Here is a 23,992-nt window from a genome sequence, read left to right on the forward strand (position 1 = left end):
TTTGTAAATCCAATATAAGGTTTTTTTTTTTTTTTAATCTTCCTCTAAATAAATAATGAAAAAAAAAGACTATAAAACTATGACAAATTAATTAAAACTATAATCTAACATTTCAAAATGACAAGTATAATACAAAAATAACTATTTAAATTCTCAAATGCTTTATTCTTAATAATAATTTTTAAAAGAACTTGATCCATAACAAAACAACCTGACAACGTTTAGGTCTATAAGACCATAGAAGTAGCAATAAAAATAAAAGTAGTTCATCAACAATGAAACAAATGCAATCTATTACATATTGAAGCAAGATGCAATGGTGGCCATATGTCTATTAGATACATTAACAAATTTCCATGAAAATAGATCCATTAATAATTTGTTGAGTAACATACACACAACAATAAAAGTAAATACTTGGCTATAATGGAGGGTCCCCTTCAAACTTTTTTGTTTTTTGTTTTTTGTTTTTTTTTTTTCACACGTGAAACCTAAATAAAACTTTGTTAATGAATATATCAACAGCGTTGTCTGTCCTATTTATATTGTTTTGGCGGGAAGAGATAATGTTGTTTTGGCGGGAGAATATTAAGATAAAGGAAAAGATATTGATAATTTGTTTTATATTTTATCTCAATTACTTAAATGACAAGGAAAAATGATTAATGTAAGGACACAATTTGTGACGGCCCATAATAATGTTGGGTTCGCACGTAAAAAGGCCCAAACAATTTCATTTATAGAGCGTGGGTTTGAAAGGTTAGGCCTTGGTTACCAGACGGTTTTTTTTTTGTGGTGTTCATACATAATTAAATCATGTTCGCTCTAGGAGTTTTTCTCCTGGAGACGGGCTGGGAGGCTCTGGTTTTTGGCCATTTTTCCCAGGATGTGGCCGATGCAAAATTAAAGAAGTAGAAACCCCGGCTAGGCTTCGTATTTGTTTTTAGTTTAGTGATTAACTAGTTTTTCTTTTTTTTTTTGACAAAACTTTGTAGTCTGTTGGTAATTTGAACCTGTTGAACGCGTATATGAAATTCTTTTCTTCCTCTTTCCTTTTGGTTACTTGTTAGTTGCCATTGTCGATACTTACTATTGTTTATGAGTTATGAACTAATTATCCTAACACGTATGAATAGCTGTGCATGCGATATATTTAGAATCACGTTTCAGAACGTTAGCTTACCCGCACCTGTAGAGCCTTGGACTCATGTCTGACCCTCATTCAATGGAGATATAGGCATCATCCGAGATGTCACGTGTAGTTTTAGGTCCTGCTTAGTATCCAGATTTCTTTGAAGTAGTTGGCTTCCCCATAGGTTTGAGTCCGAGGACTATGCAATACCTTGGTTCCTTCCAAAACTCAGTTTTTAAGTAATTGGTCCAAAACTTGATTTCTAAGTAGTTGGTTTCCCCACAGGTTTTGAGTTCGAGGACCATGCAATACCTTGGTTCTGTCCAAAACTTGATTTTTAAGTAGTTGGTTTCCCCATAGGTTTGAGTCCGAGGACCATGCAATACCTTGGTTCTGTCCAAAACTTGATTTTTAAGTAGTTGGTTTCCCCATAGGTTTGAGTCCGAGGACTATGCAATACCTTGGTTCTGTCCAAAACTTGATATATAAGTAGTTGGGGGGAATTAACCCCTCGACTGTGGCGTGGGACCTTGGTTTAGGGGGATTAGCTCCTCGGCCAAGCCCCTAGAACCATCCACGCTACTGACGCTATGAAGCGTAGCCCCTAGTGAAGAAACGTAGCCCCTAGTGGAACTTTACGCTAGAACACTATATCCGGCTGTTGGAAACGATGTGTGGGACTGTCTCAACCCACCGCTTGTGCCAAGACACAAGCCTTTCCCACAGACGGCGCCAATTGTAAGGACACAATTTGTGACGGCCCATAATAATGTTGGGTTCGCACGTAAAAAGGCCTAAACAATTTCATTTATAGAGCGTGGGTTTGAAAGGTAGGCCTTGGTCACCAGACAGTGGTTTTTTTGTGGTGTTCATACATAATTAAATCGTGTTCGTTCTAGGAGTCTTTCTCCTGGAGATGGGTTGGGAGGCTCTGGTTTTTGGCCATTTTTCCCAGGATGTGGCCGATGCAAAATTAAAGAAGTAGAAACCCCGGCCATTAGTTAATCACTAAACTAAAAACAAATACGAAGCTTGGCCGGGGTTTCTACTTCTTTAATTTTGCATCGGCCACAGGCTGGGAAAAATGGCCAAAAACCAGAGCCTCCCAGCCCGTCTCCAGGAGAAAGACTCCTAGAGCGAACACGATTTAATTATGTATGAACACCACAAAAAAATCACCGTCTGGTGACCAAGGCCTAGCCTTTCAAACCCACACTCTATAAATGAAATTGTTTGGGCATTTTTACGTGCGAACCCAACATTATTATGGGCCGTCACAAATTGTGTCCTTACAATTAAAATTGTCAATTTATAAAAAATACAATTTCTTTTAGGGTCTGTTTGGTTGAAAGAGTAGAAAAGTGGGAGGATGGAAAATTAGTGGGAGGATAAAAAATATTTAGTTTTCCCTCGTGTGTGTTTGGTTGGAGAGATGGAAAAGTGGGAGGGTGGAAAACTCTTTTATTTGGTTGAAAAGAAAAGTGGGAGGATAGAAAATATAGTTTATATAAATTGACTATTATACCCTTGTTACATAATCGGTAAGAAATAGATTTATTTGTACTCATTAAATAATATAAAATTTACCAACAATTATATTTTTTAATGAGAAGTGTTACGTCCACAACATTTTTCGCAATACTTTTGCAACAAAATTTATGTAGAAAGTTATTACTAGTTCTAATTTGAACCCATCACTGAAATTATTTTTTTACTCACCAATATTAACTAACAACAATCTGTTACTTAAAATTTATTGTGAAAATATTGTGGTAATATTTCTCAATTAGGATTTTTTATATATTATATTATTTCTCCTTTCTTAGCCATCATTTCATCCATACGTTTTTTTTTTTTCCTCCACACATGTTGTCCTTATCTCTATCCCCCTTCTTTTATTTTCTTTGTCTTCCTCATTCAAGAAAGTTCCAGACGCAACTCCAGCTCTCATTCTTTCTACCATTTTCTCTAGCGCTCTCTCTATTTTTTTTTTTTTTTTTTTTTAACTTGCTTCTAGAACGGGGTATTTTCGTAAAAGTATTGTGAGAGCACTTTTCTCTCCAGCATTTCCTCCCGATTTGGGAGGATGAATTTTGTGGGCCCGAGAGAGAAAATTTTCTCCCGGGTTTTCCTTCCTCCTTATTTTCCTTCTTTTACCAAACAGTGGAAAATACTGTTTTCCACCCTATTTTCCTTCCTATGTTTTCCATCCTTTCTAAATTCACCCCAACCAAACATAGTGTTAAGCTTGGGAATCTGGATACTTACCTGTTTTAAAGGGAGTCCATATTCCTACTGAAAGGGGGTTAAAGGGGGAATCTAAATTCCCTTGGCATCTGTTTCCCTAGTGTGATTTGCAACCAAACATGAGAATCTTTAAACAGTCTTGAGAATCTTAAAACATTACCCCGTACCAAACGCTACATTAAGAGTAATCTCCACAAGCGTAAAATCATGCCTAATGCTCTGTGTTCTCGTTGTTCTAAGGAACCTGAGACTATGATGCATGCTCTCTTGTCTTGTGAAGATGTGCAGATGGTGTGGACAAAATTTTTAGGATGGATGGACAAGGGCATTGGTGCTATGTGTTCCTTTTCATACTTGCTAGATATGGTGAAAACTAAACCACATTTGTTGAATATTTTTGTTGTGACAGCTTGGAAACTTTGGAATTGCAGAAACAAGACCAAAGTGGGTGAGGCAGTGATCCCTATTGAGACAAAGGCAGATTCTGCTTGGCATACAACTTAGACTACCAGAAGGTGTTTAAGCAAAGAAAACATACTTCTATACCCCACGACATCAAATGGAAGCCATCGAATGATAACTGTGTCAAAGTGAATTTTGATGGTGCAATGTTTGAAGACATAGATGAGGCTGGTATTGAGGTTGTTATTTGCAATGCACATGGTGAAGTCATGGCCTCCCTTGCCTTGTTGAGAAGATTCAGAAACCCACCTCAGTGATTGCCCTGGAGCTGCTGGCAACCAGACGAGCTGCCCCTTTTGCTCAGGAAATTGGTCTTCACCATATGGTACTTGAGGGTGATTCTGAGTTTGTCAACAACTCCCTGAAGTTTGGTACAAATCTCGGCTCAATGCATGGTCACTTGATTAAGGATATTCTCTCCTATGTAAAATCTTTTCAGAGTATTTTTTTTAGGTTTCAGTATATTAGTTATAAGTAGAATTTATGATCATCTAAAGTTCTTATGAGAAATTTATTCTTAAAATCTTATATATCCATTTTTGGAATGAGTTGATGTTACTACATTATTAGCATTTAAATAAATATTGATAACACTACAAGAATATAGCCTTATTGCAACAAATTTTTTTGTTGCAATAAGCTTCATATTGTTGCAATAAACCTCTATTGCAACTAAAATTTTTCATTGCCCACTGTTGTGATAAAGTATGTGGCAATAGACTATTGCAACAAAAATTTTGTTGCGATAGATTTTTGTTTTAATAAGTTTGTTGCAATAAAGATTTTTATTATTATTAAAAAAACTTTATTACAACAAAAAATATTGTTGCTATAATTTATTGCAACAAAATTTTTGTTGTGGTAAATTACTGTAACAGTAATTTTTGTTGCGGTAGGTTATTGTAACAATAATTTTTGTTGCAATAAAGTACCTCTAGAAAATTATTGCATCAAAACTCTTTGTTGCAATAGCTAATTGCAACAGTAATTTTTGTTGCAATAAACTATTGATGATTTGAAGCCCTAAATTACAAAATAAATTGCAATTAGTGAGTGAGTCAGTGGATTGAGATAATACTTGCTCTTTGAACCTCCATGGCCACCATGGCCGGAGCTCTAAGCCCCTCCGTTCATCACCAAAAATGTCTCTCTCTAGAACTTCTCTTCTCCTCTCTTCGAGCTTGCCCTATCTCTCTCCACATCGGACCACCATGGTTGATATACTCAAGCTCATTGCCGCTATCAATAGCGGTAGTTTGCTCCTCAACCTCATCAACCCTCTCCCTTTGAATCGAACCACCATGGCCTCCTTGCTCTGCTGTGGTGATCAACTACCGCCATCTCGAGGTGGCTTCTAACTCTCGGAATCTCACTCTCTCCAAACCCGAAACTCACTCTCCAATCTAAATGCTAAGGTCGACTCAGATATTTTGTGCGCATGATAGAAGGGGAGGGTCACTTAAAATTGGAGAAAATAAACACTATTAGTCTATTGCAATAGTAAGTTATTGCAACAAATAAAATATTGATGCAATATATTAGTATTTTAAGTTCTTATTGCAACAAAAAGTAATATACACACATATTTATGCTTATTGCCACTATAATGTCTTTTTGTTGCAATAACTTTGTTGCAAAAGAGCTTTTTTCTTGTAGTGATAATAGCGTTCAACCTGCTATGTTGATAGTTTAGTTTTAGTGGGATTTAACCACTTTTTTGCTGATCTTAGATGAGATAAGTCATTACCCACTAGACTTTTGTCTCTATCTTCTAATTTCACTCACTTTTGACTAACTGATTTACTCTTTCTGCTACATACCCAAGATCACTCTCTAGGAGGATATAATTGTGTGGTTTGCATGAATTTTATTCTATGAAACATTAATGTGATTATTATTATTATTTTGGTAAACATGGGAATTAGATAAAACTAAATAGCAGAAATAACAGAAGAAATAGAACGATCATCACTCCAAAAACATTTAAATTAAGCAATAACAAAACATCAGTAGGAGGTTCTACAAAAATAACAAAATCCTGGGTAAGATTAACCCCACTCCTTGCAAGAGCATTGGCATAATAATGTGAGCATTGGTATAATAATGTGATTATTTCGTCGTAACATTTTTTTTTTTTTTTTTGAAATAGTATTCTGGATTAACTAATGGATACCCTTGTAAGTTGCTACACTAAAGCTAAGGTAACAAGGTTTATTGAAGTTTCCCTACTATTAGTGCTTAATTTTGTAGATCATCTTCATAATTAACACTTGGTCCATATGACAGGGCCTACTGAAGTTACTACCCCTATAGGAAATGAACTTAATTTTTAAATCCCCTTTGTGAAATAGTCATTTAGAGACATTAAACTTAATAACTAAGCTTGGAGACTTTGATTAAATCTGGATGGTACTTGGGCTAAAATTTTAAAACAGCAACATTTTCCAAACTCACACTTCTTAGATTCCACATTTTTCACTAATGGATCACATTCTTGGAAATTTGCAAACCAGCACATTTCTTTAATTATGAGTTTCATGGAACTCAAAAACTCCTTTCCATAGCCAAGAGCTAGAGTTGGGCTCTCACTATCAGTATATATAAAATATAAAAAACAAAACAAAATAAAAAACTCGTTTATGTGCATTAAATAACATGATCATTAAATAATTAAAACAAATCAAATGACTATTAAATAAGTCATGTAACTAAAAATAAATGTTTCTCATTTATTTAAGATGCCATGTAATATAAGTTGAGGGGCAATAGAAATCCTCACACCCAGAGTCTAAAAGAGAAAGTGCGAGTGAGTGAGAAGCAACTACTCCCATGTTACATTATAAAGTAGACAAACAACTGAAATTCCCAATATATATAGTTTAGAATCTTGTATGAAAAGACTCCCTACTGAGCTCAAAGTCCAAACACCTCCTTAGTTATTTCATTCTCTGGTGGTGGTGGTGGGACTTTGACGACTACATGTCTAGCCCGATTGCTCTTCATTTTGTGTCACCCAATGGTAGAGAAAACACACAAGAGCAATGAAGAGAAGGGCAACCCATATGATGAAGATGGTGATCTCCTTTAGGGAAAGATCATCAGAGGGCACAAATTGTGTTGATAGAGTCGGGGGAACAATTGGTATAGGGTGAGAGCTGTTGGAGGTAGAGATTGAGAAAAGCATGTTTTGGGAAGAAGAAGAAAAAGAAACTAGGCTATGGAAGTGAGGGAGAGTGAGGAGTAGTTTTTGCATGTAATAGAGCAAATCTATGTTGAAAAGCTTATATGAGGCGCAAAAGCAAAGGGATACAAGAGCTATATATATAGCTCTTAGCTGTACAAACTTTTTCCCAAACAACGAGCATTAGGCTGCTGGTGTTGGGATTGGGTTTGTCTCTGCTTGGTTGTCTTTGCAATTTGTTGACAAGAAGCCCAAACACACCACAAAAGAGCCTCGGTTGTTTCACTTTCTAGGTTCAAGAAAGACACCTATATAAGTAAATTGCAACCTCAAGGGACCAGTGTTAGCATGGCTGGCTCACTCACTTTGCCTGGATGAGGCCATTGAACAATGTACCCAAACTAGGTCTAGTCTAATGTTTAACCATAAATAAATGCAACATTTTTAATATTTCATTCATGTAGCTCAGTTTGGATAAGTTGACAATTTAGACCTAAGATTTGATCAAATAGGGTACTCAAACGCTATAACAAGTGATACATGATATTGGCTCGGACTAAACATAACCCAAAAAGTCCAAAAACTTGAGGTTCCACTACAAGAAATTAGCCTTATTGCAACAAAATTTTTTGTTGCAAGAACCTTCATATTGTTGCAATAAACCTCTATTGCAACGAAATTTTTTCGTTGCCCACTGTTGCGATAAAGTTTGTGGCAATAGACTATTGCAACAAAAATTTTGTTGCAATAGATTTTTGTTGCAATAAGTTTGTTGCAATAAAAGATTTTTATTATTATTAAAAAAAATTTATTGCAACAAAAAATATTATTGCTATAACTTATTGCAACAAAATTTTTGTCACGATAGGTTACTGCAACAGTAATTTTTGTTGCAATAAAGTACCTCTGGAAACTTATTGCAACAAATCTCTTTGAAATTGGAGAAAATAAACGCTATTAGTCTATTGCAATAGTAAGTTATTGCAACAAATAAAATACTGATGCAATATGTTAGCATTTTAAGTTCTTATTGCAACAAAAAGTAATATACATGCATATTTATGCTTATTGCCACTATAATGTCTTTTTGTTGCATTAACTTTGTTGCAAAAGATTTTTTTTTTTTTTGGTAGTGTAATTACCATTTCAATATCAATTTAAATTAGGCGAAAAGCACATTTTAGTCCCTACATTTTCAGGCGATTCCCATTTTAGTCCCTACATTTTATTTTTACCGCTTTTAGTCGCTATCCTGAAAAACGCTTCCCGTTTTGGTCCTTGTCGTTACATCAGAGACGGAAAATACACACGTGACAAACAACAGAATTAAAAAATATATAAAATATTTTATTTTATTTTATTTTAAAATAAAATTAAAATTTTAGTTATCAATAATTTTAAAATAAAAATATTAAAAATTTTAGTTAAAAATATTTGTTCTTCCCCCAAGAACATGATTGCCCAGAAATTCAAGATTTTCTTCTCTTTTATTTCATTTTCTTAGCATCCAAATAAGCAAAAACATATACAAAACCATCATCAAACTCAGATACCATGACACAATCAACTAACAAAACCCAAAACACTTAAGCAGTCCCACATATTATTATCGACCCGTTAGCGAAACGAGGACATTGAGACAAACATCGGTGAGGACTAGAGCAACGATGGTGATGATGGAGAGCAAGGCAATAAAATACACCAAAACACAATTATGAGAAATCGGCGATCTCGGTGGTGTAGATCTGATCGCAGAGAGAGGGAGAGTGAGTCAGTGACTGAAAAAGACACGAAATGATGCCGTCGCATGCGGATCTGGACCGTCAGATCGAGCATCTGATGGAGTGCAAGCCGTTCCAGGAGGCAGAGGTGAAAACGTTTTGCGATCAAGCGAGGGCGATTCTCATCGAGAAGTGGAACATACAGCCGGTGAAGTGTCCAGTGACAGCGAATGAACCCACAAGCAGCTCCTCATTTCTGTCTATCATCGGTGTGATGTCATCAGTGAATGAACCCAGATCGAGCTATCTCGGTGTGATGTTTCAGATCTAGCCACCAACGAAACAGATAGTTGAATTGGGTGTGGGTTTGGTGAATCGCGATGGGTTTGTGTCTGAATTTGGCCCAAGTAGCATTTGGATTTGGATGTTCATGGTTAAGTGGATCGGTTTTTGAGTTTGTTGGGTGGGTGATATGGAAGGAGGCTTGTGTCATTCAAATGAATTGGGTTTCTGGAATTTTTTGTGTTCATGGTTTAGTGTGAAGTGATTTGGGGGTTTATGGTGTGGATTTTGGAAGCTAATTTTTTTTTTCGTTGAGCAATATTGATATGCATTTGGCTGATGGCGTTGTCAGTTGTTCTTCTTTTTTTTCTTTTCTTTTTTTTTTCGGATCGTTGTTAGTTGATTGTGTCAGAGTATCTGAGTTTGATCATGGTTTTGTATATGTTTTTGTTTGTTTGGATGCTAAGAAAATGAAATAAAAGAGAAGAAAATCTTGAATTTCTGGGCAATCATGTTCTTGGGGGAAGAACCTGAAGAACAAATATTTTTAACTAAAATTTTTAATATTTTTATTTTAAAATTATTGATAACTAAAATTTTATTTTATTTTAAAATAAAATAAAATATTTTTAATATTTTTTAATTCTGCCGTTTGCCACGTGTGCATTTTCCGTCTTTGATGTAACGGCAGGGACCAAAACGGAAAGCATTTTTCAGGATAGGGATTAAAAGCGGTAAAAATAAAATGTAGGGACTAAAATGGGAATCGTCTGAAAATGTAGGGACTAAAATGTGCTTTTTGCCTTTAAATTATGGTATAGTAAAATGATCAAACTCAATCATATCAAAATGGATAGGACATGAATATGGATGAATCAAAATCTTTTGTCACGCTCTTTCTATTCCATCCCATGCTTCACATATGAAGATGAGCCAGTTTTCCACTTATTCTTAATTTTAATTTTACTTACCTAAAATAAATGATAAAAATAAAAAGAAGAAAACCTGAACCATATTCATCCCACCTCCTCTTATTTGCTAATTTATTCCTAACATGTCCTAATAACATCTTTCCACATACGAGACTACTATGAGATTAATTACTATTAACCAAAATCATAGATGATCATGAACAAACATAATATATTATTTACACCTAATGTATCTAAAAAATAAAAATCATTTATCTTATTTGAAGTCTTCCATTTTATACTCTAGCAATCTAGCCTATCACATGTCTTTTGTTATTTTCTTATAACATAACCAAAGTTTTTTTTTTTTTTTTTTTTTTTTTTAGGACACATAACATATTATAATTAATGAAATGTAAAGTACAACACTAAAAGTGGAACATAAAATTTTATATATATATATATATATATATTTATATATAGATTTTTTTTTTTTTTTTTTTTTTTGGTGCTTAGCAAGATTGGAAGTAGGACTTATTCCAATCACATCCATCTACCTCTTGAGTCAAGACATTAGGACAAGAAGTGAAATTTAGACTAATAGGGGAATGTGGCCATTTTTAAATGGTATGTGTAGAGAAGTTTCCTGCTTGTGAACTAATAATTAAACTATGTGGCCACTGTTAGTTTCTTTAAAACCTTCTCCACTCTCTCCTTGTGTGTGTGTTAAAATACTTAGTATTCTAAAAAAAAAAAAAAAACTATGTGGCCCCAATAATATTATTAGCTACCCAAATTTTATATATATAAAAGTTTGTCATTTTCATCCACTTTCCCCAAGACGGCACCCGCAAATAAGAGGAGTGCAATCTTCACCATTTGTCTTCTCAAAAAATACTAGTAGTTATAATAACAATCTCTCCACATCATATAAGGCTGTGATGCGGCATATCTACTAGATATTATCTAGGAATAATACCAGGCATCTACCATATGCTCTTTGGCATTTTCAAGAGAGAAAGAAAACCATGCACACCCCACTTTCTGTCTTTCACTATGCATTGCATGCAATGCAAACACCAACTAGGCTCAAGTTACTTCCCCTTCTTTAAATAGTGAGGGTGTAATATCCTCTCTTTTCATATCTCGTCACTCTTGGATCACCAGCACCTCAATATATATTTGCTCCACTCAAGACTAATATTGTTTCCTTTCCTAGCTGTAACTTGCAAGTATGATTGCCCTTGTCTTTTCTTTAACTAAAAGTTGGATCGATACTAGTATTTTAATGGAACATTTATGTGGTTTGGCTGCAAGTAATTAATAACACTGTTTGCATATGCTGGTTGTTACCTTTTGATGTTTTCAAGAATAATGGAAAGTTATTGAGCTAACTGAGAGACCAACAGGTTGAGCATATATAAAAGCCATAAGAAACCAAGAGAGAAGTTCATCAAGGCATCCAAGCATTGCAGAAATGGGAAGCAATGGAAAACATGCAGCAGAAAGGCACATTATTATCTTTTTCAGTTTCTTTTCACACAGCACTATAGCAGCCTACCTTTTCTTGACAAGAACCGCATTGTTGGTTATAGGTACGCAGTGGTTACAGCTTACAGGGGCAAACAAGGGCATTGGTCTTGAAACTGTTCGGCAACTTGCATCTCAAGGTGTGACAGTTGTTTTGACAGCTCGAAATGAGAAGAGGGGGATGGAGGCTTTGCTGAAGCTCCAGGAGTTGGGTTTGTCAAATATAGTCTTTCATCAGCTCGATGTTTTGAACCCAGTTAGCATCAAGTCCTTGGCCAATCTCATCCAGGAAAAATTTGGCAGGCTTGATATCTTGATAAGGATGAAATTCTTTCCATTTTTTAAATTTTTTTTTTTTATATTTCTAATTGTTACATCAAGTTGGAGAGGGTGTTTAAACCGTTATTCTCTTCATAAAGAATAGTGTTACTGAATTACAAGGCTCTTAATAAATTCTTTACAATTGGAACCTTATACCAACCATTCAAGTAAAATGTATTGCCAAATTATTAAGCTTATGTGGGATTTTAGGATGAAATTCTTTCCAATTGGAATCTTATACCAACCATTCAATTAAAGTGTATAGCTAGGCAAGTTATTTCAAGGGTACGTGGGATTTTGCTGAAATCTCTTTTAGCACATTACTTTATGTGTATATATATTTGTATGAAAATGAGATGCAGTGACTTCACAATCAGTTAATGCCTCCAAAAGTTCCTTGATGAAATTTGTACGAATACTTTCTTCTCAAATCATTCAGTATGTTGCCTAAATTGCATACACTTTTTTTTGTCCTTGCCATTAACTCTCTACCTCATAGACATTGGATATCACGAATACTGTTTCCATAACTAACTACTTCAATGCAGCTCTCAGGGGAGGCTTACAAGTTGATTGAACTTCACGGAGTGATTAAAACAAATTATGAGAAAGCAGAAGAATGCTTGAATATTAATTACTATGGTGTGAAAAGAGTAACAGAGGCTCTACTGCCACTATTATAGCTTTCCCCTGCAGGAGCAAGGATAGTAAATGTGTCCTCCCTCAGGAGTGAGCTAAAGGTAAAAGGTTAACCTTCCTTTACCTATACATATATTCAACATTTAGCCTTGTACCAATTGTCATTGTATGTACCCAAAGTTCCCTTAACAGACAAGGCTTGAAATTGGGCTCACAACTTACTTGTATAGTAGGCTTAGTGTTTCCTACTAAGGGTGGTTCCTTGCCAAGCGACCCAATGACACCCCTTAGCTCTCACAAGCTCCTTTTCATTTCTAAGTTGCTCCCCCTTTTGGTGGTAGTAGCTCTCTCTCTCTCTCCTCTAGTCTCTATTTTCTCCCCAGAATTTCCAACCCCTTTCTCTTCACTCACTTCCCTTATTTATACCTTGAGGTTGGTGGAGGTTTCATGATTGCATTCTGGTCTTACTCGTGTGTGTGGGGTCCAATTTGATTATTCCTGACAAGGGATAAGCTCTATCGAAATAGAGGTGATGGCATTGGAACTAGCTCCTGCCTCCAAAAGATTGCTCGGCAGTGATATTCCCCAAGGCAATACCGAGTTGCCAAGGACATGGGCTGTTCCGGACAAACACATCCCCGGTCAAGTCATTCTTGACCGGTGTGGGCTTCTTTATCACAAATCCAAAACGAGATGGACTTACTAAGAGGTTTGGGCCCAATTTTGTTTTTTGAGAATGTTTGGCCCAAGGCCCAATGGGCCTGGGATCATACCCCGTACAGTCATATATCCAAAAATAAATAAAAAGGAGAGTATAAGGTATGAAGGTAACTAACACAGTGGTTGATATTGGTTGTGATTGGAATAACATCACTTTCACTTGGGTCTAACATTGACATTGCTTTTATTAAACACCGATCAACAATTGTGAAAAATGTTGTGTCCAAGACCTATTAATTTTTTAACCCTATGTTGGCAGAAATGACAAAACTCATCCCTTGAAATTTTTAAGATACTAATTGAAACTTTTTTTATTTTGAGGGACAAAAATTGAACTGGGACCAAATTTGCAAGATAAAATTTGCATTTTAATCCATGAGAAACAAAAATCTCCAAAAGGACAAAATGACAGTGAAGTTCTTTTGGTCTACATTTTAAGCATGAGTGTGTTATGACATGAATGCTCCCCAGAATACTAGCCTCTTACTTAGATTTACCTCCAACATCATAAGAGGATATCATTTTCATTCACATTAGAGTCTTCTATATTAGATGCAAAGAAGGCATGTATTATCATCTATGAAGCACGAGTGCATTTCCGGATTCGGGTGCTGGTGCGGGTGTGGGTGCGGGACTCGGCAATTTTTGAAAAAGTAGGGTGCGGGTATAGCGGGATGCAGTGATTAAAAAATTATTAAACTCCACTCCTGAGAATCCACTATTATCACAACAAGCAGTTACAAGTAAAGGAATCCCAGTACCTTAAACCAACCTACAATTGAACCCTTACCCCAATACCCAATTTGACTTGTTCTGTAGTGATAATCTCTCCTTTGAATGCACGGCTCCCAATACGTGACTAACCAATCGATACATGGATCCAAGTCCGTGACTGACCACCAACTTGAGAAGGATGTTGGTTGCAAAGTTCTTTAGTTCATCAACACGATGAAGATCATGAAGCTCTTTAGTTACAAAACCCTACGGCATACAAATGCAGCAGTTTCTTAAAGAGAAAGATGAACTAGGGCATATGTCTCCAGTCACAATATGCTTGTGAAAAACTTTTGCATTAGGTTGCATCATCTGTGACGGCCCTTAAAATAATCCTTATATATGTTTAGGATTGTGAGAAAAGAAAGCCTAAACAAATATACACGGATTGGAGTGAAATCAAAACTGAAAATCTGATTTTCGTAAATCTCGATAGATAGCTTATCTATCGAGCAGCTGTCGAGCACCGGGCTTAGATAGCCTTTTAAACCTTGATAGATTCTATCTGTCAAGCTTTAAAATCAAGCACTTCTTCACTTGATTCTTGGATAGATTTACATGGCTTTAACACTTGGACTTGAAACCTTGTTCCTTAAAGTATTAAACACATCCTAGATCTACCCAATTACAAGTAATGTGCGTTTTGTCAAAGGATTAGAAATGACATATGTTCCTAACATGATTCACATATGTCCTAACAATCTCCCCCTTTGGCAATCCATGACAAAACCACAACAAACAAATTATCACATGAAAGAAGTCATAAATCACTCAACTCATACTCACTTATTGAATACAATAAAATCTAATCCTAACACAAACTCTTGAAAAAATTTGTAAGAAGAGAGTTCATGGCAAGAAAGACTTTGACAACCTGTATATTTGAAACACTTTAAACAAAACTCATCACGGCTGTAGGAGGCAAAATTTTAAGCCAATTATAAAATGCCACATCAAAATTTAGTGGTAAATTCTAAATTAATGTCATTAAATTAATCAAATTAGATGATGACATGTGTCATCCAAATTGACATCACATTGGTATATCAAAATTTGCCACGTGTCATTTGTTCCACAAAATAAAGATAAATTTCCTATTCAAAATTTATGGATAATTATCTTTATTAAAATAAAGATAAATTTTCTATTCAAAATTGATAGATAATTATCTTTATTAAAATAAATAAATTAAATAGAGATAATTATTTATCTTTGTTGATTATTATCTTTATCAAAATGTGATCTTTATCAAAATAGATAAATAGAGATAATTATCTCTAAGAAGAATTTGGGCCAATCAAAAGTCTACTACATACTTTCAAGCATATCAATTCAAAGTGGAACTTATTCTCTGAAATCATTATAAATAGAGGACATCCCCTCTCATTTTGGGGACCAAGTTTTCAAGAGGCCCAAGCTTTGGAGAAATTCTGTCTCAAGAATCTTTGAAGAACTTAAAGAACATTCGAAGGGCTTGAAGAACTTGAAGGATAATAAATCTCTAATAAGCTCAAAGCTAGAGATTTATTGTGAAGACTGATCAATCCATCTTCCAATTAAAGTTTAGAAGATTTCTTGTTCGAGTTAAGTTTAAAGAAGATAGAATCAGGGGGAATTCTTTTGTAAAAGAATTGAAATAGAGATTGTACTCATTATTCATCAATACAAATTCATATTTGCAAACCATATTTCTTGTCAATTGTTTGATTTTCTGCAATTGGGAAATTTTGTGTTTACAACGGCATCTTAGTGTGAAACGGAAATAGAAAAGATTGCATACAATTAATAAGAAATATGTGCATAAAGAGAGAAAAGAAACAACACATAGATATAGGTGAAAAATGTAATAACAACCTCATCAAATATATATAAATCAAATGAATAAAAGGTTTGCTATCACTAAGTGGTCACAAGACCAATGTACAAGAAATAAAGTATCTAAAGGATAAGGAAAAGAAAAGATACAAAAGTCCTCACTACATCCCTAAAAAAAAAAAGCACACCCCCTAGCAAAAAGTCCTATGCTAACTCTCCCCCTAAGTATGTGACTACTCTCATACCTAAAAATACTCCCCCTTTTTGTCACGAATGACAAATGGCAAGTCACTGAGAAGCAATCATCTCCTCGTCACTGGAAGAGCTAGTATCCTCATTCTCATCATGTTCATCATCACTGGAGCCATCATCATCGCCCTCATCCTTTGAAGCTTGTGGAGATGGAGATGGAGACGTGGTGAAACCACCCATGACAGCCCGTCGTCATGCGATACGACCAACACGGGTGTTCACTTGACACAACTCATCACTGATTTGTCAAGGCGAGCATCCATGCGCTCAAGCTGTGCCATGATGGCCTTGAGAGTCACACCACCCGTGGAAGAACAAGGAGCGGAGGTGGATGGAGTGGAAGAAGCTAAAGGAGTCGCCATCTTGGTCCGTGGCCACTTTGGTCAAAGTTGGGCCTCGCTCCGACTAACGGGCGTGCCGCTAATGGCACCCATGATGGTGAAATGAGTAGACTCAAGATAGGACATAGAGGCGCAGCAAATGATCCTCGTGATAGTAGAAGGAAAGATAAGCTTAACACGAGTCGCTGTATCCCTATAGACATCTATAAGGGAGAGTATGAAATGAAAGGGAAAGTCAATGGTAAGGTCCTCGATGAGGGATAACAAAAATCGAGCACGAGGCTCAGTAATAGAATTATAGTGAGATAAGAGATGTAAAACAAATGTCATCACCATATTCAGGAACCTTGGACCTTTTGCAAAGCCCGAGCATGACGTGTTTTGACGATCACCCCATGATGAAGGTGTCTCACAAAAAAGAGACAAGAGTTCGTCTTTGGACATAGTCCGTAGACGATGACAGCTAGGGTAATCAGGATGCGATACCCTCGAGAAGTGTAGCACATCGGAGATAAGCTCCGGTGTGACTACAATACGTATACCTTGAACAGAAGTGAGAAAACGAGGTATGAAATAATCAAATCCATGCATATTGGAGTAAAACTCTTGTATGATCACAAAGGGACAACTCACTGGGATCTCACAAAGAGACTCCCATCCCCACCTGTGTATGACAGTCGGTAGATCAGTATCAGAGAAGTCTGATAAGATAATATGGCATTCTGAATGAATGCCATGTTTAGAAAAGTTCTCTGAAAAGTTTTGACGGGATTTATCATCACGGAACTTGACATGAGAGGGTGTAGGATCAGAAGAAGAAGATGCCCTGGAACGAAGAGGGTTCTGGGATGGAGCTGATTTGTGCTTGGGTGCCATGCGCAGACTATCCAAAAGAAAGAAAGAGAGAGAGATAAGTAGAAAAGTACCAATCAACAGTAATATCAAAAAGAAAGAAAAGAATGGTACATATGCATGAAAAATGCATGAACATGTGACATGCAATAGTAAAAACATTATGGCTCAGCCTAATCCAAACCTACCAGCACACAAGGTTTCAACATATAAAACACACATCTAAATGCATGAAACATTGTGAAAATGCAAATGTGATGCAATGCATGAGCATATAGGATCATTTATACATAGCCCAATCCAAAAATTTCACAAATAACTCAACAATTTTGAAAAACCCTAAAAATTTTCCAAAAAAAAAAAAACCTAGGTTTAAATGTATGAATGCATGATAAAAGAGAGAAAAGAGATCATACCAGAGGTAGAAACTAAGCTTTAGACTGAAAATCAAGTGGGGAAGGTGAAGGGTTGAGGGAAAAGTGCTTGGGAGAGAAAAGAAAGAGTTTTTGTCGAGAGAGATCGAAGAGAAATGAAAAAAAATCGCGCTGAAGCAATATATACAAAAACGAATCTCGATGGATCGAGGAGCTGTCAAGAGCTGTTGAGCACTAATTCTCGACAGATATATCTGTCGAGGTGCTATCAAGCATCTGTCAAAGGCAAAGAAACCTCAATGGATCGAACAGCTATCGAGCAAACAGAAACTATCTCGATGGATCGAGAATCTGTCGAGAAACTATTAAGACAAATTCCAGAAGTTTTGATGGATCGAAAATGTGATAAGATTTGTCAAGAAAAGTAGTCCAAAGGTCTCGATATATAGCTATTTGTCGAGAGCTGTCGAGATGGGCAAAAACAATTTTTCAATGAAGAGAAAAACACAGACATGAATGCAATCAAGTATGTTACCCAATCAAAGATTCAAATAACATATTTGATAGGCCAAGAATGTATTGACCCCTTTGGTAACTTAATCAATTAATTTAGCCAAGTGAAATTAATTAGATTCAATTACATGCAATAAGCGTGGTAGCACAAACAAATCACCAACTAAGTTAAATGCAGCAGAAAATAAATTTGATACAGGTGATTTGTTTACGAATGGGGAAAACCATCGAGGCAAAACCCCACCGGGTGAATTTAAGGTCACCACTCCCGAAAATCCACTATTATCAAAACAAGCGGTTATAAGTAAAGGAATCAGTACCTTATATCAACCTACAATTGAACCCTTACCCCAATACCCAATTGGACTTGTAATGTAGTGACAATCTCTCATTTCAATGCACGGCTCCAAGTACGTGACAACCAATCGATGCACGGATCCCAGTATGTGACTAACACACTAGCTTGAGAAAGATGTTGGCTGCAAAATTCTTTAGTTCATCCACACGATGAAGATCAAGAAGCTCCTTAGTTATAAAACCCTACGACATACAAACGCAACAGCTTCTTCAAGAGAAAGATGAACTAGGGCAAATTGTCTCCGGTCACAATATGCATGAATAAAACCTTTGCATCAAGTTTTATCAACTGAGATGGCTCTTAAAATAATCCTTATATATGTCTAGGGTTGTGAGAAAAGAAAACCTAAAACAGAGCTTGGATATGCATAAAAAACAAATCTGAAAATTTGATTTTTGTAATCGTCGATAGATAGGGTATCTGTTGAGCAGCTGTCAAGCATCCGGCTAAAATCTCCTTTTAAACCTCGATAAATACAATCTGTCGAGCTATCTGTTGAGCTTTAAAATACAACACTTGGACTTGAACTCTTGTTCCTTGAAGTATTAAACACATCCTAGATCTACCTAATTACAAGTAAAGTGCATTTTGTCAAAAGAATAGTCATTTGTAAATGACATATGTTCTAAACATGTTCCACATATGTCCTAACAACTTTTTCCCAACAAATCAATAGTAAGTTTAACATTTGGGCTCATGGGGGTCCTAACAGAACTAGCAGATTCCAAACCAAACTTTTTCACAAGATTTTTAGCATATTTAGATTGAGATAGGAATATACTTGATTCTTGCTGACGGATCTGCAACCCAAGGAAGTGATTCAACTCTGCAATCATGCTCATCTCAAACTCGGCTTGCATGAGTTTGGAGAAATTATGAGCAAGTTCATCCTTTGTAGACTCGAAGATGATATCATCAACATATACTTGAGCAACTATCAACTCTCCATCTTCCCTCTTGATGAAGAGTGTTTGATCAGCTTTTCCTCTTATGAAACCATGTGAGACTAGATATTGTGTAAGCCAATCATACCAAGCTCTAAGTGCTTGCTTTAATCCATAGAGTGCCTTCTTGAGGTACAACACATGATCCGGAAAGTGTGGATCAATGAATCTTTTAGGCTGAGCCACATAGACATCTTCTTTAAGAAACCCATTTAAGAATGCAGTCTTTACATCCATTTGGTAAAACTTGAACTTCAAGTGACGTGCCAGGGCTAGGAGAATCCTAATAGATTCCATACGAGTTACAGGAGCAAATGTCTCATCATAGTCTACTCCTTCCATTTGGGAGTATCCTTCAGCCACAAGACGAGCCTTGTTCCGGATCACATTTCCCTCCTTATCAGTCTTATTGCGGAATATCCACTTTGTACTAATGATGTGCTCACCTTCCAGTCTAAGTACTAGGGTCCATACATCATTCCTTTGAAATTGAAGTAGTTCATCATGCATTGCCTCAACCCAGCTTTCATCCTGGAAAGCTTCCTCAACCTTGGTGGATTCAACCTAAGACAAATAGCAAGAATAAGATACAAAGTTAGCAACACATTTATCAACTATACGCTTCCTTAGTGTAAGTTGATCCATATTTCCCACAATAACTTTAGGAGGATGATTCAACTTGATTCTTGAGGAAGGTCCTTTCTCTTCATGAGATTCAGAATCAGGTGAGATAGGTATGTCTGCTAAACCTTCTACAGCACTTGGAGTACTTGGAGATGCGGGCTTTTGTTCAACAATTTCTTGAACACCCTTAGGCTCGGGAGGAAGAATTTCCTTGGGGATCTCCTCACTAATTTTCTCAGAGCCAGACTCTGAAGCTTCATCAATAACAATATTGACTATTTCTATCACCTTTTTGGTTCTCTTGTTGTATTCTCGATAAGCCTTGCTAGTAGAGGAGTATCCCAAAAATATTCCTTCATCGCTTCAGGAATCAAATTTTCTCACATTCTCTCTATCCTTAAGAATGAAACAAGTACTTTCAAAGATTTTGAAATACTTCACATTTGGCTTTCTTCCCTTCCATTACTTATAGGGAGTTTTCTTGAAACCGGGTCTAAAATACACCCTATTAACCGTATGACATGCAGTGTTGACAGCTTCTCCCCACAAATTTCTAGCCACATCCTTATTGTGCAACATGGCTCTAGCCATCTCCTGAATGACTCCATTCTTTCTTTCTACTACACCATTTTGCTAAGGAGTAATAGGAGCAAAGAATTCTTGAGATATACCTGATCTAGTGCAAAAGGATTCCATGTATGAGTTCTCAAATTCTTTACCATGATCACTTCGAATTTGATCAATCTTCAAGCTCTTCTCATTTTGCAATCTTGTACGCAAGGCTTCAATGTGCTCAGGAGCATTTGACTTGGATCTTAGAAGAATGACCCAAGTGTACCTGGTGAAATCATCTACCATAACCATGATGTATCTCTTTCCTCCAAGAGACTCGGTTCTAGTTGGACCCATGAGATCCAGATGTAGTAGTTCCAATGGTCTAGATGTAGCTGATGTCTGAGTGCCTAGATGTTTAGCTTTTGTCTGTTTTCCAACCTGACACGATCCACACACAACATTGTTTACACTATTGAGCTTTGGCATCCCCAAAACCGATTCATGCTTAAATACAATTGAAAGATGTTTGTAGCTAGCATACCCCATCCTTTGGTGCCATAGATCTTCATTTGGCAAACGAATGCTATTGCACACAATATCAGCATCAGGTTCCAATTCATAACAATTATTTAAAGTGCGTACACCACTTATGAGTTTCTTCACAGGCTCATTCAATACAATACTTTTCCCTTTTGAGAACAGCACCATAAAGTCTTGATCACATATATGACTCATGCTTAACAAGTTCACTCTTAGACCTTCTACATATAGCACATTTGCAATGTTTGGCAGTCCAGGTAGAGAAATGATTCCCTTCCCTTTAATCTGTGATTTGCTCCCATCACCGAAAGTGACATTACTACCTTTCTTAGACTCGAAAACCTTAAAGAGAAAGCAGTCTCCAGTCATGTGTCTTGAGTAACCATTGTCAAGGTACCACAAACATGTGTCCATTACCTTAAATGCAAACTTCATCATGAAGCACACCTCATGCTAGATGACAAATCAGTAAGAATGATGTTTTCTCTCATTTTCCATTTACGAACAAAGCTTTTAAATTTCACTCTTCTCAGACGAACTCCTCTGCACATTTTCATTCTAAGACAATCTAGATTCTTTTTTGTCATGCTAAGATCTTTTCCAATAATCATCAAGATAGATTTCAAATAACTTTTAGACTTGCATTTTCTGAGACACTTAATCAAATAGAGATTAGAAAAACAAAATGTATTTGAAACAAAAGATCTTTTCATATTGGTTGCAGCCATGACAACTGGGGTCAATGGATCACACAGCTAAGATTAACCCTAATCAGAGTGTGCCTGCTCTGATACCACTTGATAGGCCAAGAATGTATTAATCCCTTTGGTAAATTAATCAATTAATTTAGCCAAGTTAATTAATTAGATTCAATTACATGCAATAAGCGTGGTAGCACAAACAAATCACCAACTAAGTTAAATGCAGCGGAAAATAAATTTGACACAGGTAATTAGTTTTCGAATGGGGAAAACCATTAAGGCAGAACCCCACCGGGTGAATTTAAGGTCACCACTCTTGAGAATCCACTATTTTCAAAACAAGTGGTTACAAGTAAAGGAATCTTAGTACCTCATATCAACCTACAGTTGAACCCTTACCCCAATACACAATTGGACTTGTAATGTAGTGATAACCTCTCCTTTCAATGCACGGCTCCAAGTACATGACTAACCAATATATGCACGGATCCCAGTACGTGACTAACACATTAACTTGAGAAATATATTGGTTGCAAAGTTCTTCAATTCATCCACCCGATGAAGATCAAGAAGCTCCTTAATTACAAAACCCTACGGCGTACAAACGCAGCAGCTTCTTTAAAAGAAAGATGAACTAGGGCAAATTGTCTCCGGTCACAATATGCATGTAACAACAAGTGCAACAACCTAATGACGGCCCTTAAAATAATCCTTATATATGTCTAGGGTTGTGAAAAAAGAAAACCTAAACACATAGCTTGGATATGCGTGAAAAACAGATCTCAAAATCTGAATTTCGTATTTCTCGATAGATAGGGTATCTGTCAAGCAGCTGTCAAGCATCAGGCTAAAATTGCCTTTTAAACCTCGATAGATACAATTTGTTGGGATATCTGTTGAACTTTAAAATATAGCACTTCTTTAGTTGTTTCTTGACCAAATTTGCATGGTTTTAACTCTTAACTTGAACAACATGTTTCTTGAAGACTTAAACCATCCTAGATCTACCCAATTACAAGTAAAGTGCGTTTTGTCAAGGATTAGCCAATTCTATATGACATGTTCATAACATGTTCCACATATGTCCTAACAAAAACTAAAATAATAATATTACATGCCACATCATCCGGAAAAAAATTTAATATATCAGTTTTAAAGAAACAAAAAAAAAAAAAAAAATCAGATCTAGGAAGAACGTGAACCCAAAAAAAATCCAACTAAAATCCACTTTCAACATATTCTTTAAGCAAATCCAAAAATAAAATCAAACAAATATCAAATGGTTAACATTAGAGTACTGAGATAGTTTTCTTCCTTGCAGCACCTTAGCCAAAACGAAAAACACACAGTTGACAGGTTAGTGATAGCAAAATAGAGGGAACCCATGTAGGTCGAAAAACCTCTCTCATTTCTTTTGTTCTTGGCTCTTTGAACAACTGAGAGAGTTGTGTGCTTGAGCGATACAGAAAAATCTCATCTCTTCTTTCTAAGCCTTTGCTTCTTAACCAAGTGCCAACTGCCAAGTGCTCGATAAATTACCCATTGTATTAACCCACTTATCTCAATCCCACTGTGAACGTTTGTGAAGTTGAAACCACAAAGCCAAATCTTCTATGAGGTTAACCATTTGATACTTGTTTGATCTTATTTTTGGATTTGCTTAAAGAATATTCTGGAAGTGGATTTGGGTTGGATTTTTTCTGGGTTCACGTTCTTCCTAGATCTAAATTTCTTTCTTTTTTTTTTTTCTTTAAAACTAATAAATTAAATTTCTTCCAGATGATGTGGCGTGTAATATTATTATTTTAGTTGCTACATAAGCTTAAAGTGTGCCAACAGTGCACACTATTTGCCACGTAGGCGTTTTTTGTTAGTAAGTTAACGGTAGAGATCAAATTGATTGCAAATTGAAAATAACAAAGACCATATTAATTGTTACAAAAATGTAGGGACCAAATTGACTATGACCCTAAAAATGTAAATCTCATATTTTTAGGATTCTTATTAGATCTCTAATCAAACTAAATATGGAAATAGTTACATTTTTAGGCAATCCTAGGCATCTCTAATCACATTTCTTGAAATCTGGATACCAAGGGTAATATGGATTCCCCCAAACCAAAAGCCATATTCAAAGATAGCATGTTTCTAGCATCATGGAAGTAGATCTGGTTTTGTCTTTCAATGTATATGTTTTGTATTA

At 36.0% G+C, this 23,992-nt stretch overlaps 1 pseudogene; it reads left to right on the top strand.

Moving 5' to 3' along the window:
- Positions 1-11,351: 11,351 nt before the first annotated feature.
- Positions 11,352-23,992, top strand: part of LOC126725205 ((+)-neomenthol dehydrogenase-like) — a 39,563-nt pseudogene continuing 26,922 nt past the window's right edge.

Source organism: Quercus robur, chromosome 1 (assembly GCF_932294415.1).
Source record: "Quercus robur chromosome 1, dhQueRobu3.1, whole genome shotgun sequence".
NCBI lineage: Eukaryota > Viridiplantae > Streptophyta > Magnoliopsida > Fagales > Fagaceae > Quercus > Quercus robur.